The sequence below is a fragment of the Dama dama genome, chromosome 4 (assembly GCF_033118175.1).
Source record: "Dama dama isolate Ldn47 chromosome 4, ASM3311817v1, whole genome shotgun sequence".
NCBI classification, from domain to species: domain Eukaryota; kingdom Metazoa; phylum Chordata; class Mammalia; order Artiodactyla; family Cervidae; genus Dama; species Dama dama.
This window is the reverse complement of record NC_083684.1, coordinates 42,458,927-42,476,760: the sequence shown is the minus strand read 5'-3', so window position 1 is coordinate 42,476,760 and position 17,834 is coordinate 42,458,927. Positions and strand designations below refer to the sequence as shown.

At 36.7% G+C, this 17,834-nt stretch overlaps 1 long non-coding RNA gene across 2 annotated transcripts in view; it reads right to left on the bottom strand.

Moving 5' to 3' along the window:
* Nucleotides 1–2,357, bottom strand: part of LOC133050711 (uncharacterized) — a 568,279-nt gene extending 565,922 nt beyond the window's left edge. For both annotated transcript variants that reach the window (XR_009691689.1, XR_009691688.1), the window contains exon 1: nt 2,299–2,357. This is a non-coding gene — a long non-coding RNA (uncharacterized LOC133050711). The remainder of the gene's footprint in view (nt 1–2,298) is intronic.
* Nucleotides 2,358–17,834: the final 15,477 nt, after the last annotated feature.

Sequence of the window (17,834 nt, the reverse complement as noted above, 5' to 3'; positions counted from 1 at the left end):
CTTTTCTATTAATAGTAGCCATGCACAGCATTTAGTGAGGTCCAGGTTACTGTGAGCATAGCTGCCTTCATCTAGAAGGGAGAGACACAAGGCAAGCCCCAGTGCCACTCCAAGAAGATGAACATGGCAGAGAGAAAACGCCGAAGGTGTGAATGAGAAAGAGGGAAAGGGGGCAAAGATGTGATGCTCCGTCTTAGGAAAACTTGGGATAGAATGAATCTGAAGTGCCTGTGACCAAAGAGGGGCGGCAATGATGACACTGCTTTAAACAACAAAAAGGAGGCAAGGGGATTTATCTCCCGTGTTGCCTGAATATGCTTAAAGCACCCTGGTCCCTCCACCCTGTTTGACTGCTCGTTCTCACACTGGGTGCTTTTCTCAGAATCCTGACTTTTCCCGTCAGTGTGCTATCTGAGCAGGTGTCCTACAAGTTGACAGGGGTTTGCTCTTAACCTGACTCTTCCTCCTTCTGCAGACCACCCCCTCCTCCCCAAGGGTTAGGGCTCATTTTCCATTTGTGTATTATTCTTGTGAATAAAATTATCCAATTAGGAAATCCATTTAAAGTCCTTAACAATAACAGGGAAAAACTAATGGAGTTGCTTTGGATTTTCTTTTTCAATAAATTAATGTTAGTGATGTTCTGTGGAGTCTTAAGTGCTCATTTATATCATCAGGGTTATTGCACACATAACAATTAGACCTAAATTTCTATACTGATTTGTCTATACTGTAGGAAGTTCATCCTCCCAAAGAAGTAATAGATGAGACTAATCAGAGGAAAACTTACTGGCAGACAGAATGAATTTGACTTCTACAACAAATAAATCGACAAAGTCTACAAACCCTTCTAGTGTGTTTATATTCTTTTTCTTCTTTTAATTATCAGAAAGTTTAAATTAAAACCTCCCCTCTCTGTTCCCATGAATCCTTTTACAACTACCTCTTGCATATTTACAGGTGTTGCATACAAAATAGCCAAAAGCAAGGGGGAAAATGTTCAGTTTTTACTCCTGCATTCAGACCTGCAACTAGCTGCCTGAGAATTTGCTTTGTTCAGTAATCAGTCCGGTTTGGTTTTGTTATTAAAGGAAGATAACGCTGAATGCCAGAGATGAAATTGCATTTTCTTGATTGTCAACGGTTGAAACCCCTGCCACCCTGCTGATCCGTAAAAGATTTTTTTGGTAATAATAAAAATGTTTTTAATCTCACCCCCCTCTTTTTTTGTTTGCATACACAAAATAGAGCTAAAGAAACATGAAAACCCTTGGTATCCCAGCTCAGTGTGTAACATCAGAAATTAGTCATCTCTTTCCTGTATGTTGCATTCTCCTTTTTAAATAAAAGCAAACGTGGAGCGGCGTTAAATTTTGACAGTAAAGGGTTTGCAGTGATGGACCAAACAATCACGTGCACTGGAGCTCCTGCACTGACCACTTAAAATTCAAATTTCACACTAACGATAAGTGTAATCATGGCAATCAGCACCACCACCACCACCATCACCATCATCACAATAAAAAGATGCATTCTGTTCGCTGGTGACATCAATCAACTGTGTGGTGAAGATCAGAAGCAGCGCTCCCCTCTTGCTCTCTCACTCCGTCTGTCTTGCTGACTACCCCCCCTCCCCACTCACTGCTCCCCCCCACCTCACCCCCGCTCTGAGAAGTGATCACATTTAATTCATTGCATCATTATGTCATCTCCATACTAATCTCTGCCCTCACACCTCCACCACTTTGACATGCAAATGAGCTAGAAAAAAAGCCACACATTAATATAAAAAAGTCACAGCAATCATGTCTGATTTCCTGCCTTCCAGCCCCACAACACTCCCTCCAATCCCCACCTCTCCCCCCATCTCTCTTTCCAGCACGCTGTGCTGGTGATCACAAGAAACAACAGCAATCTGTTGAAGATCAGACGCTAAGACAGGGAGGTGGGGAGAAGGATACAACACATACACGTGTCAGCAACGCGGCCCAGGCAGTCCTATTTGCATATTCACATGAGTTCCATTCTCAGATTGCTTAAGCAGGGAAGAAGTTAGGTAGCTCCCCCACCCACCTACCCTCCCAGATCCATAAAGAAACAGCTCTTGAGAAGGAGAGGGGGAGAGAGAGGGAGAAAGAGGATGAGAGAGGGAGGGGGAGAGAGAGAGAAATGAATGTAAAGGGAGAGAGAGACAGAATATGAGGAGAGAGAGAGGAAATGGAGAGAGAGATACACAGAAAGAGACAGAGGAAAGGAAAGAAAAGAGAAGAAAAGGAAGGCTGTCCACATCTGCCTTACCTCAGCTAGCTTGCTTTCTGTTGCTCTTAAAAGGAATTCCCTGTGGTTCCTTTAGAATTTTTGAGAACCATCCTTCAGGGTTTTTACTTCTCTCTCTCCCTCTCCCTCTCTCCCTCTCTCTCTCTCTCTCTCTCTCTCTCTCCCCTCCTCCTCCTCTTTCTGTGTTGTGACTGGGTTTATAAAAAAAATAAATAAAAAGACAACTCCATGTTCAGCTAGCAGTCAAGAAGGCATCATGAAGTCCAGGGCTACAGGGGGAGGGAAGGGAGGAGGGGAGGGTCACAGCTTAATGCTTTACAAAGGAGAACCTGAAATCTCTGTTTTTAAAACATCCCTCTCACATACAATGACTAACCAAGACAAAAATATACATACTCTATGTATACACAGAGACACATGTACGTTTTCACCAGTAACCCAGATGTCAGAAATGTTAAGACTGTGATGCAAACAAATGTAGGAAAATTATGAGTCATCGTGAAAAAAAACCCTATTGCGGATCTACTTTGCTGCTCTCTGATTGCAGAGGGGGCCAGGCAGCTAGGGGTTTTATTTGCTGAATCACATCTGTACCAATACCGATGCAATAAGAGACTGGCTTGAGAAGGGGTTTCAGCGACTACAATGAATTTCCCAGCTTTGATCAGTTTTCATCAGTACTTTTGTGGCAATGAAAATGTGTGAACATGTCCACAAATTTTCTTGCTTTCATTTTCTTGCAACAACTCAGGGGGAAAAGGGGAAAGGAAAATAGTGTTTAAACATATATATGATACATATATCATATATATATATATATCTCCAAGCTGATGCAACTAATAATAATAGCTGTCTTTAAATATTCCTTATGAAGTGTAAAATTGTATGAATTAAAAACATAGAATGATTCGTGCAAAATGCACCTACTTTTCCAGTGGCCTACTGTATAACATTATCCTAATTGACTTTATTAGCTCTGGTGAAATGTTACTGTCCCTCCAAGGAACCTGCTTTCCAAGACAAGTGAACCGCTGCAGTACTGATGAACGGCAGCTGATTCACAGACATTAAGTGCTAGTCTGTTAAGTGAAAGGAATAAAAACATTTTCAAAATACAACGAATGGTGTCCAGTTTAATTCCATTTCTCAACCTGCTCATTTCAACTAGCAAGGACAAAAAGGCATCCAATATTATGAGAAACATTAATAGAAATGTAATTCTAAAAACTGACCAGAAGGATGCTTTTGCAAATTGGTTTTGATCATTAATCCTAAATTTAAATTGTATGAACAATGTTTCACTGTAAAAAGAAAAAAAAAATGATGCTTGGTCAAGTTATAGGTCTCTTAAAAATTTATTCAATTTACTATTCAGTAACTAATTTGGGGAATTTTGAAAAATAGGATAATAAAAGCAATGTAAAAATTTGTATTACAGCATTAATATATGTACCATGGGACAACAACCCAAATGTGGGTCACTATCTAGATCATGACTCATATATATGAGAGAATACCATTATATATGTGTAACTGACTTTGCAGGGGGAGCAAGAAAGAAAGAGAGATAGAAAGGAGGGAGGCAGTCCATGAGTTTAAAAGATGTTAGTATTCACACTAATAAAGAACTTTGGGATCTTGATGATGGTTAAGAAAATGTCAAAATTAAAATTTTCTTCATTTGAAAAAGAACTCTTAACAGACACATCAGAAAAAAATTAATTCCTCTGTACCTCCCAGAGAAACTATGAAGAGAGAGATGTTTTGTATTTGTGACCTGAATCCTAAAAGGAGGGGAAAAGGTAATTTTAAGAATCTGACCCTAATTCATGAGTCACAGTTTCTACCCAAAATTGATGAAAAACATCTATGACAAGACTCATCAATGAGTTCCTCAAATAAAGAGAAAATAACCAAAACATGGGACCCAGGAACGTTATATTTCAATATTATCATATGAATTAAATGTAATCCTTGAAGCGACTAGTCCCTGGGGTCACATATTAGGCCTCCCCCCCCCCACTCTCAACCCCCCCCCTTTTTTTATTTAATAGGGGTCATCCAGGCTGAAAAGCAAAACCCAAATGAAAAGCATCTTCAGTGTGCTTATAACATGAGCTGCAAGGGGTCAGGCAGCGTCTTGTATGGCCTCATAAAAAATACATAACCAGACAGCCTAATAGTATTTCTTTGCATTCATTTTTGGATGGAGGATGGGGGCTGGGGAGGAGAAAGAGCTGATGTTCATAGCTATGATGAAAAAAAAGTCAAAGATGACCAAAAAATACATTTTTAAAAAGAGGTTAATCTTTTTCTTTTGTAAAAACATACTAAGTGCAACTCTAAATGTGACTGATTTATAAAATATACTGACTTCCATTTTTTAAGACAGTAAAAGGTATATAAATGCATATTTCCTTTTTTTTTTTTTTTTTTTTGGTTTTTCATGTTAATTGGGCCCTTCTTCTGGTTAATGTTTTCAACACAGTAAATACTCGCTGAAATATAGATTTATAAACTACATTTATTTCTGGTGATTTCTAAAAATGAAACAATGATGAAAAGAAAACACTGTGCTTTTGTCTTAACACAGAGAATGTATGCAGACATATGATGAGAGAAGAGTGGGCAGTGAGGGGAAGAGAAGGAGAGTCACACAGTTGGAAAACAAATAAAAATAAACAGCTCTCAAAGCTGGGCAGATGAGAGAAGCTCTAAATATATTCTTTCCCCTCCCCCTCACTTCTTCCCTCCCAAATATAGCCCAGAGATGAGTGACCCTGCTGGGGAAGATAGAGGCAGAGAGGTGACCCGGCGCTAACCAGCCTGTTAGAACTAATAAGGTGTTCTCCTAAGGCACTCCACTGACATCAGGGCAGCGTGGAGATCACTCTCCTTGTTATTGCCCATCCTCAGCTTGAAATTTACTACTCCTTTGCATTATTAAAGAGACAGCTCTCATCCTCTGTGGGACAGAGAAGATTTGGTGAAGATAAATACTCTGAATTATTTTTATTTAAATGTTATGTTTGTACTCAGTAGTCCAGACATTAAAAACCTATGATTTTACAACATAGCCATGTGAATAATCTGCCACTGGTATTTCCCACTGAGATAGTCAAAAGGCAAGAAAAGAAACCTAATCGCATAATTTATATTCCCCTCCCAAGCACCCATCTGCATGTGTGCGCACACACACACACACACACACACACACTTTCATCCTTCCCTATACACTCCATTTGGGAATCAAAGAATAGGAAATATTATTCAAAGGTGCCTAATTTTCACTGTACATTCAGCACAGCATTGTGATCCATGGTGAAGAGTCACCTATAAAGTTCTACAGAAATAAGACTTTACTCCTAACCCAATTTCCCACTTAGAACTTCATGACTCTTAACTGAGGCAAGCAGGTAAACTTACAAGATTTTACATAATATTTTTAATAAATGTGTTTAAGTGTTCCCATAAGAACATAGCTTGCTTGAGGAGTTAGCATTATTGAACCTTAATGGGATGTAGCATTCTGGAGATATCACCTGGCATCCAGTCCAGCTACCCCCACTTGGAGTGCAGACCTACTTTGCCCACAACATAACCCAAGAGCATAACTGTTTAATTAGGATTTTATGAAAAAGTCTTAAACAGTTTTCTTCCAAGCTATCACCCTGCCAAGGTTAGAAATTTTAGTTTTCTAAAATATAATCATTATAAACAATTGATCATAGAGAATTAAACAACTGGCCAATAGGCATAGAGACTATTTTATTAAGTGAAATCTTGAATATCTTGAACATTGGTGCCAATAAACACAGTTTTTATTGGACAAAGGTTTAAAGGTAGTCAGAATATTTTTCAAAATCTTCCAGAGAGTTAGCTTGTTAGGAATGAGCACAGGTAAGTGATTCTGTCAAGAACTGTAGCCAGCAGTTACGAATAGAAGAAACACTGAACAGTAGAATATTTGCTGATTCGTTAATCAGTTAGTTAAGACCTTGTTTTCCTTATAATCCTAAAATGTTGCTTAAAAATATGAACCTCTAAATACAGACACCCAGGATATATTTCCATTTCATAAAAATACATAATGGGTTGGCCAAAAAGTTCATTCAAGTTTTTCTGTAATATCTTATGGAAACCTGAATGAACATTTCGGCCAACCCATACTTAAACCAGACTAAACTTCTAAATGCTTTGTGATCCTCTCATAGGCTAACACTTCACCTTCACTACAGGCTAGTCACTAAACATATTACCTTACAAACAGAAAACTTTCCACTCCTAATGGTAATAACAGATTGGTTTAAAATAATCTCCAACAAAATGACAGCATAGTCTTAAACTGGATGATAATGTAATATGATAAATTTAACAATGGAGAGGAGGAACTACAAATCAAGAAATATATGCTGAATTATAGAACAGTCAACAATCAATCAGTCAAAGACAACCAAGTATCCCTTTATTATAATCAGTAGGAAAAACAGTCATTACCAAATCATTTTTACAAATGGACACATACCTTGAATGGGATTCTACTGGACTGACCAATAGAGATCACATGCTACAACAGACTCTACTTAATCTTCAGTCTGAATTTATAGCAATGATTTAAACCAATTATTCCATACTGTTTTGGACAAATTTTGTTTATGCTGAAAATCTACTGCACTAGGGTATCCTCCAAATTTTTTATCTCTGTAAAGTCATTCACCCAATGACTTGATTGTAATAGATGATTCATTAGTTCAGGTTCAGTACCCTTTGTTACAAGTGATTTCTATAGAATAGGTATTTGCTGTGACTAGACTTACAAATAATTTCCATCAGAATACTGGTGTATCTATCAAAAAGGAAGACACATTAAGAATCAACATCCTCAAATGAGACACCCAAGAAATAACTGAACAGGCTTCCTCTGCTGAATAACAGCTTTAGAACATAATATATGATTGGGGATGAACTAACTGATAGTTAGCATTAGTCACTCAGTCATGTCTGACTCTGCAACTCTATGGACTGTAGCTCACCAGGCTCCTCTCTCCATGGGATTCTCCAGGCAAGAATACTGGAGTGGGTTGCCATTCCCTTCTCCAGGGAATCTTCCCAACCCAGGGATCTAACCCAGATCTCCTGCATTGCAGGCAAATTCTTTACCATCTGAGCTACTCTCAGTTAAAAACCAAAACCAGGTCAGCTTCACATGCTTTGTGCAGGGTACAGTACCATTATTTAATCACTCACATTTACGTGGAAAGATGCCAGATGGTAGCCATTAGGCTACTGTATGGACCCAGAAATAGCATTTTACTTCACTTGGTTGTAGTTTCCTTGTATGTAAGATGAGCAACAGTGACCACAGGGCCCTTGTCAGTAACAACTGTTTTCATTCCTTTGTGAAATAATCAGTGAAATACCCTTTCCTTTTAAGTTGGAGGGATTGAGAGTCTCCAAGCATATGTGGAACAAGCATGAGGTCCACATGGTGAAAAGCATGCCCTAAACCCAGAGCCTCAGACAATTAGCACGGTCCTTAGCCATGGCTCAGGCTTAAGATACCTTGTTTGTGGTCATATGGAGTTTAAAGTATAATCATCATGGACCTCTGGTTGATATCAAAAGCCAAAAAAAAAAAGCAGGGGAGAGGCATTTTAAATAAAGATTTATGAAATTAAAATATTAATGTGTGTGTTAGTCATTCAGTCGTATCTGACACTTTGCGACCCCATGGACTATAGCCTTCCAGGCTCCTCTGTCCAAGGAATTCTCCAGGCAAGAATACTGGAGTGGGTTGCCACTTCCTCCTCCACAGGATCTTCCCCACCCAGGGCTCGAACTCCAGTCTCCTGCATTGCAGACAGATTCTTTACCATCTGAGCCACCAGGGAAGCCCCAAAATATTCATGATTGTGCCAAATTGCCTTAAGAGGTTTATAGGATATATTTATCTGATCAAAATTCTTACATAGCATATTCGTATACATCTGATACTTGCAAAGTGTTAAAATATACAAACATACACACATAATTATAACTAATTTGATTTTTCACTTAACTTTTCAGCCAACATGATTTCTTTGGAGAAGGGAAACTCCAAATCTCCCTGATGTCATCACTTAAAAGCACAAATACAAAAACTGTAAGAAAGAAATTAATTTTTATATCATGAAGTCTAAGAATTTCAAACAGATCATGAAAACAATTTTTGCCTCTTACATTAATCTACATTTCAGTTTCAAAATTACATATGAAAATAATGTCATTTTCAATTTTTATAACAATTCATTTTTTCTTTCACAAATTCTTTGTGAACTGAGAAAATATGTGTGTGCGCGTGTGTGTTAGTCATTGTCGTGTCTGACTCTTTGTGATCCTATGGACTGTAGCCTGCCAGGCTCCTCTGTCCATGGAATTCTCCAGGCAAGAATACTGGAGAGGGTGGCCATTTCCTCCTCCAGGAGATCTTCCCAACCCAGGGATCGAACCCAGGTCTCCTGCATTGCAGGCAGATTCTTTACTATCTGAGCCACCAGGGAAGTCCAAGAAAGTATTTACCATTTATCGTTGTGGCTCAGCTGGTAAAGAATCTGTCTGCAATGCGGGAGTGATCTGGCTTTGATCCCTGGGTTGGGAAGATCCCCTGAAGAATTCCATAGACTGTATAAGTCCATGCGGTCACAAACAGTCGGACATGACTAAGCAACTTTCACTTACAAATGAAAAAAGGCAAAATTTGTTTATGTATGTCATCATTAATAATCGTGTTAAAATAAAATGTATAATATAATCCTTAATAATGTACTAATCTAAGATAAAATAGTTTTCATTTAAAATTATCTCTTCATAATATATCACACAAAAATGATGAACTGATTTTAAAAATGCCTAAGAGGATTGAAAAGACTATAAATTACTATGAAAATGGTCCATGGGTCAAAAGAGGTTGGGAAATGTTGATCTCTCAGGTCTATTTCAACTCTAAAATTCTTTATGTTAAATGAGACACCTCTGACTTTTCTAAAGTGGTAGAAAGTAAATTTGTATAGATTGCTAAATCCCCCATCTCTGCCACTAGATATTTCCAAATTCACATGAATATAGCCTAAGCCTAAAAACTTGAACATATGAAAACCTAGTAACAGGAATTTACTGTTTCTAGTGCATTTAAAATGTGAACTTATCTACTTTATCTTTCCACACTGTCTGTTTGCTGGACTGGTAATTTCCATTATTCAATGTTCCATTTGAACTTAAAAATTTGTGAGACATTAGCCTGCATACACTGCGGTGCCCTGGTAATGAACTAGATTTTAAATGTGCCTAGATTTCTAAACAAGATTTTCAGCATCATTCAACTCACTGAGACTATTCTTTCAAAGAATCAAGACACTGAAAGGAGCAAGAAAGAAACAAGATTCCAAGACATCCACATCTTTGCACTCATGGATCACAAGTGAGGGGGTAAAGTTTGCTCCTTACTAAGAGGATATATTCAGGCCCACTTAGTCCCTTAGAGGAGAGTATGGAGATTACATCATCTACAAAGACTTAGGTTCCAGAAAGGACTGAATTATAATTGGCCCTGGACTTCAGTGATATGTAACAGAGGGTACCAATATTTTCCTGTAGAAAGCCACATAATAAATATATTAGGTTTTGCAAGCCATACAGTTTCTGCCACACTATTCAACTGCCACTGCAGTGAAAAAACAGTCATAGAAAATAAATAAATCAGTGAACATGAGTGTGTTCTAATAAAGCTTTATTTACAAACATAGGTGATGGACAGGACTCAGCCTGCAGTTTTCTGACATCTGATCTATAATAACTTTTTAAATGATGCAAATGAAGGATGAAATAATGGGTAGAAATGTCTAAAATAAGTGAAAGAACTGGAGAATCTTAACAATTGAAAATACATAAGATTTTAAACACTTTGCACTTGGGGGCGGGGGAGGGTCTCTAGTATAGTAACATGTATAAGCATAAGATTAATGCTTTCAAAGTACAATCAACTTACACTGCTTCCTCACAACTAACCTCCTGATGAGGCAAATCAAGTAGCATTAGGTAAGGAAACTGAGGCTGAGAGATCCTGATTTTTCAAAAATTTCTGAGTTATTATTAGAAAGTGGCAGAGCTAGCATTGGCCTTCAGGTTTTCTGACACTTCAGATGGCTTCTTCAAGGCAATTACATTTAATACACACACTGTTTGTTGTCAAGACAAATTAATGCCATAGAGTAAAAATTTTCTACCAGATTCAGGTGATTACGAGAAGCTTAAGTAACAACTAAAATCAGCAATAAAATAAGTATAAGGCATCAAATGACAAATATAGTAGGGTTCAGCCACTGAAGTCTCTTGGGCTTAACTAAATATTTTGAAATGTTACCTCGATTTACAAAATACCTTTTGTAATAAACATTTCCATGCTTTTCTTTGGAAGAATCAGTTCTACATATGGTCAGGGTAGCAGATACATTCCTTTCACAGGGACACTTCCTTTTGTTTCAACTATAGTTAGCCCTGTTCTTCAATGCATTCATTCAAAAAACATACTCATGGGCTACAGTGAAGTAGCCCAAAATTTTTTTCAATTTTGAAAACAAAATTGAAAACCCAAAAATGAAATTGTGCCATATCTAACACGATGATTTTGAACTGTGGTTTTGGAGAAGACTCTTGAGAGTCCCTTGGACTGCAAGGAGATCCAACCAGTCCATCCTAAAGGAAATCAGTCCTGAATATTCATTGGAAGGACTGATGCTGAAGCTCCAATTTTTTCACATCAGCCACCTGATATGAAGAACTGACTCACTGGAAAAGACCCTGATGCTGGGAAAGATTGAAGGCGGGAGGAGAAGGGGACAACAGAGGATGAGATGGTTGGATGGCATCACCAACTCAATGGACATGAGTTTGAGTAAACTCCAAGAGTTGGTGATGAACAAGGAAGCCTGGCATGCTGCAGTCCATGAGGCTGCAAGGAGTTGGACATGACTGAGTGACTGAACTGAACTGAACACTATATTCATGTGGAATTCTTTATACCATTGAGACAAAATTTCTTTCTTGCAGCGATAATTATCAATTGAGAACCATTTTCACAGAATAAGATGTAGATTCTTAAGTTACTTAATAAATTGAGCTTTTGGTGTGTCATCATGAAAATGACAGTGTGGGAGATTAATGTGTTCCCTTAATAGTTAGCATCTAATGAGAAAAAAGCAAAGGCCAAGTTAATATGTAATGATAGGTTCTTGCCAAATGACTTCACAGACATTGCCGGAACAAAAGTTTCATGGAAAGTGGAATGGAGGAAAATGGTGGTGAAATAGAATCATGACATGACACACACTAATAAAAGTTAAATTCCAAAGAATCTTTGGAATACAGCACAAGGTCCCATTATTATATTCCCATTTTAAATTAATAGTGAGACTCCTATGTTTATATGTAAGAACTTAAGTCATTTTCAAGAAATGTAGAATAGTGAAGTAACTTTCATTAAAGCACATTTAAAATTTTTTCAATATTGTATTTTGAGCAGCACTAACAAATTGACTGGCCCATCAAAGTGATGGATAAGTGATTTTAAATGAATTTGGTACATAAAAGAAAAAATAACCATGATAATGGCATTTATTAAAATGATGATCCCATCAGGCTCAAAATCCAAAGAATCAACTTAATAAGTAAAATATCAAAGACAAAAATCTATTTTTCTATGATTAAATCTGCCATCAGTCCTTCAGTTTCAGCAAAAACATCACATAGAACATTAAAATATTGTTAATTTAAACTTCAATGGTTTTTATAGTAAATTTATATATCTATCTGTAAATAGAGTTTGATTTTATAGCTATATAACAGCTATACACACAGGAAGCTAATGTCTAATTTAATGCTTGTCCAAATTTACACAAAATACTATGTAAGATGGCTAAAAATAATTTGTCAATACTAGGAGTCCAGGAGAATATACTACTTTAACAAAACCTAGATTTGGTTCTTTAAGATTTGAGGATGCCCAGTCTTGCTCTTTGAGGGAGCTTTTCTTCTCTGACAAGAGTCCGAACGGAAGGAGGACCTATTCCAGACTGACCACAGGTAACCCTCAACATGATTCTTGAACTGTCCTGGTACAGGTCTGACCAGGAGTCAAATGTTCCCCTTCTGTCCTCTGCCCTCAAGGAGCCCATTTGCCTATCTTATGTCTCAGCACATCTAATGATAACACAGTTACTATTTATGAGATTTTCTTATCATGACCACTTCTTGCAAGTACCTTGAAATACATTCATATGCCTAATTTATTTAAATCTTTTGTAATGAGGTCTCAAAAAAAAAATAAGGTAGAATTAGAAATTGCTCTGTAACCTAACAGAAACTCAGTTCAATGCAATTCAATATATATCGGCACTTACTAGGTAAAAGACATTTTCAAAGTACTAAGGATAGAGAGCTGAATGGTTTCTACATCAAAGTGAAGACAGTCTTACTGAGACCATATTTCATTCACTATTAACTAGCTGATATATTTCAAGCCAACAAAGGGAAAATATCTTTTAATTTGGTAATTATTTTTAATTTAATTTAAATACAGTGACTTCTTTTTTTTACATCTTAATAACAGTGATAATAGCAAGAGATCATGAGCACTTACTATACTAGGCATTGTACTAAGCAAGCTGCATGTCTTATCTCGTTTAATCTTCAAAACAAGTTTATGTGGAAAACATAATTGTTATCTCCATTTTAAAATAGATAACCTACAACATTTATAGCTTGCAAAAAATATCTAATGGAATTAGGTGGAGAGCCAAAATTGCCACTTTTAGACCAAAAAAACTGAGTATTGCCAATTATCAACAAATGTGGTAGTTAATACTCAATGGAAAACTGTTTTAAGGTTTGGTCTAAGATTCTATATAGCATAAAACAACCAGGTCTCAATTTGTCCATTTCCACGTTACTAGTTCATCTACCAACTTAACATATTACTGCTGCTGCTGCTGCTAAGTCGCTTCAGTCGTGTCCGACTCTATGCGACCCCTTAGACAGCAGTCCACTAGGCTCCCCCGTCCCTGGGATTCTCCAGGCAAGAGTACTGGAGTGGGGTGCCATTGCCTTCTCCAATGCATGAAAGTGAAGTCACTCAGTCGTGTCCCACTCTTAGCGACCCCATGGACCACAGCCTACCAGGCTTCTCCGTCCATGGGATTTTCCAGGCAAGAGTACTGGAGTGGGATGCCATTGCCTGCTTCGAACATATTACTAGTAGACACCTAATAAAAAGTCATCTTTTTTTAATGGAAGTATAGTTGATTTACAATGTTATGTTAGCTTTAGTGTAAAGCAGGATTCAGTTTATTGTATATATGTATTATAAATATAATATACATTTATTTTTCAGATTCTTCTCCACTATAGGTTGTTACAAAATATTGAGTATAGTTCCCTATACTATACAGTATTTATTTATTAATAAATACTTATTTTATATATGGTAAAAGAGGTACTTATTTATTTTATATATGATGTAGAAAGTCATCTTCTACACAGAATTCTGAAGTAGAGATGACTTTGTATCTTTATTAGGAAGTCTGCAAAAATCTAAATATCTTCGCTTTTCTCAACAGAGTCAGGGAAATTTTCTTGTTTCTTATGACACAGCTCCTCCTTAGGTCTGATTAAGCCTTCAGTTTTTCACTCTGTATCAAGTCTGTACATGTGAGATTTTTAATTGCAGAAAAGTACAATAAAATGTCCATCAATACTACAAAAAAATAATAAAAGATATGAATGACATAGCACTTTCAGGTAGGGCTTGGGGGCCCCTTCTCTTATCTCATTTTTAAAAATAATCTATAGTGTCTTTTGTAAACATAAATTTACTTGCAGAGAACTCATATAAGCATAAGATAAACAATAGAAAATGTACTTTTTAAACAGTACATAGGTAATGTAGAAATCAACATCTATAACTCAGAACACTTTACTGGTTTGATCAATTTTCAACTCTTTAATATAGATTATTCTCAGAAAAGTTTGCTAAAAGATACTATGTTATTTTGGCAGGACCACATTTAAACCATCCCAGACAAGTGAAAAACCATGGTTATAATTTCAAGACTTCCAGAAGAAGTTCATGATAACCATTCATATGCTGAAGCAATTTTAACAATTATCAAATTACCCTATGTAGCCTAAATCCATCATGTGATACATCATCTTTATTTCCTGTTATTTCTTTTCTTAGTGGATAAGAAAGTATTAAGTAGAAGTAGGGTGGACCTTTAGTCTTCTGCTTAGTGCATATAGAGTTTCACTAACCTAAAATGTGAACAATTGTTTAGAGAGTAGATGCTATAAAGCCTATTAAAACATTATACAAAATTCAATACACTGAATCATAATCACCTATTATTGTTACTGACCAAAATCTCAAAGAAAACTGGACCAAGCATTTCTCAGGAAAGCAAGCAAGAGCTTGAATCTTTACATTCAAGGAAGTTTCATACGTTCCTGGATCTCAGACCTGAGACTACATTCAAAAAAGCAAGTTTTGTCCCCTACTCTAGCACAAAGCAGTTTGGTTTTTTCGTTTAAGAACAATGGCCTCAAATAGTTAAAATCGAGAAATCACATGTAGATTAACTCACCCAAGTGAGACTATGCAGCCCGAGGAACGCAGTGGAAATACACTGACTCTGGTGTGAAAAGTTGATTCACTACTTCACTGCTCTCCTGTCGGGTAGTTTTCTTGGTTCTCCTAACATTCTATTGATTTCCATTGATTTAACTTGCTTAATTCTAAAGGTGTATCTTGAAATGGACACTTCACTGGTTTTCATTTTCATTGGTTTCTACAGAGTCTACTTAAAATGTGGCACAGAATTAAATAACTTAAAGACCAACTGTAGGTAATCACACCTTCACTTCTAAAACTAAAAGCTCCTGTTAAACACCCTTGAAAACAAAGTCGGTGCTTTATTTTCCTGGCCCATAATTCAAGTGACATCAAATACTAAACATTTTTGAAAAAGCATCAGTATTTTTTGTTTTATATCAAAACTTGTGTGCCTGTAAAATATAACCACCACATCTTCCCTCTGTTCTTTCTTTGCATTTGATATTGACAAAATGAAACTAGGATCACTACTTTTTGGCACACTGCACAGTGACTGCTACCAAAATTATGTAACCATTCTATAGCCCGTTTCCTCTAAGCACTACCATATAATTTGTCAAGTCTTCTACAGGAACCAAGGCATGTGGAGAACAGATGGAGAAAAGCATAGTTGACTAGGAATGGAAAAGAGATTTATCAGAGAAAAAATAAGAAAAAAACAGAAGTAGGTTATGGAAGAGGGTAAGTTCCAAGAGATACGGGTATAGTGGACACATTATGGCTGCTTAATTTTGTAATTTTAAAAAATGGATTTTTGTATCAGTATGCAGAATGTTCAATGTGTGGGTTCTCAAGATGAGGGAGTCTAAACATGTATGCATAAGTCTTAATAGGACTAATTTCCTCTGAAATACTCTGCAAAACTTGAGTGTGTGTGTGTGTGTGTGTGTGTGTGTGTGAGTGCGTGCACACATGCATGCGTGCACACACTCACATATAACTTTCATCAGAATTTCAAAGGAAACCATGACCTGAACTGTTATGAACCCCTGCTCTAGAAGCTAAAGCCGCTATATATACATCTCTCTCTGGCACAGAGGGGGAGAAAAGTCACAGTTACTTTCATGAGTGATTTCTCCTGCAACTTTCCTTAAGGGTCAGGGAATTTATTTGAATTACAGGTCACCAATTACAAGGTGGGCACTTACGGTCATATTCACTAGGATGAAAACTTCCCCTTAACTACCCACAATGAGCACAATATGCAAACAGATACATTCAGGGGCCTTTTGATAAATAATGCACTCTAGATGGTTGGGGCAGGGCATCTTATAGTCAAGAAAAAGCTAACTCAAACATACAATAAAAAAGGAAGAATGTTAGAAGACAAGAAAGAATAAATGCCACATTTAATTAACAGGATAATACAGAAAATACCAGACAAGAATTCTGTCTTCCATAATGTTCCAAAATAATCCCAGTACTTCCATCACTATCAGTTGATCAAAGACACTGGGGATAAGTAGTGAGTATCAGCTACATATACTAAAGTTCGGAATTTCGTGTGACTGACACTGACTGTCATTTCTCTCTAGAAATAATGAGATTGGACAAGGCACAACAGATAAGGGTATAAGTTAACTTACGTTACAGCCTCTGTTGTTTGTGTATCTTCTCTGATCACAAAGAGAACTTGGCTCACCGGATCTGTCAGCTAAGCAAACATCCATGAACAACAACTAACATTTATACACACATACATGTACATACATACATCTATATACATAAAGAGAAAACATATTCAAAGGTTTTGAAAACCAGATAGGTACAGAACTGGTATGCTGCTACCAAACTAACTTTGTTACAGTTTTCAGTTTAATGGTGAGTCCTCAAGAAATTTCATTCTCTTGTCTTATTCTTTTAAACTCACTGAAGCTCTCTTAAGGACTCACTTTCTATTATTTTACAGCATACCTTCCACAGGGACTCAAGCAAACAGTAGGAAATGTGGATGTCAAACGTACAGATCTATCAACTATTTTGCATGCCAAACTAAACTAGTTTTCAACACTATCAGAATCCTCTCAAAAGTATGTTCATGTATTAAATGCACAGACCTTTCAAGATGTTTAAACAAGAGATTAAGCCTTGTATTTCACACTCATACCAGTTTGAAATAATCATGTGGAGATAGGGTGGGCATGAGATGTCCAAGAGTTATCATCAGGAACACCTGATGACATCATGAAAACTATGAGAACCTGAAAGTAATTCCCACCAAGGTTTACAAACCAAGGGGGCTGAAGCTTCACCAGTGTAGAAAAACAGATGAAAACCAGCATGCTTCTGGCCAGCAAAATGAGTCTGAATTACACGTGAAAATACTATTGTTCAAGTTCCAAAAATCATTTGATTCTGATTTTCTATATTTGACATCTACCTGATCAGAAACCCTGCTAAGCTAAATTTTGGATACAGGTTGACTGGAATCAAAACACAAAAGGCAGAGCTGAGTCTAACAATCTATTTTCAGAGAAAAAAATTCTACTTAGGATCTGCTTTTCTTTCATTCTGATAAAAAAAAAAGTTATCTTAATCTTTATACTTATCAGTTCTATGTCACTACAGCTTTGTGGAGAGTCTAGTAACAGCTGAGAGTATCTTTTCTTTTTTAAAGGTTTCAGACATTGATTTTTTTCTCTACATAGTCAACTATTTGCTGGATTCCTCTGACATATTTCATTTTTTGCAAGAAGCTTGGCTTAAAATTATATTTCAAATTGGTTTAGATATTTCTATCATTATTATAATCTGTAAGATTTATTTATTTGTTCACTTATAAAATTTCACAACCATCCTGAGAAATTCGTAATGACTTCGGCAGACATCACTTTTATTTGCAGAAACCAAAACCACT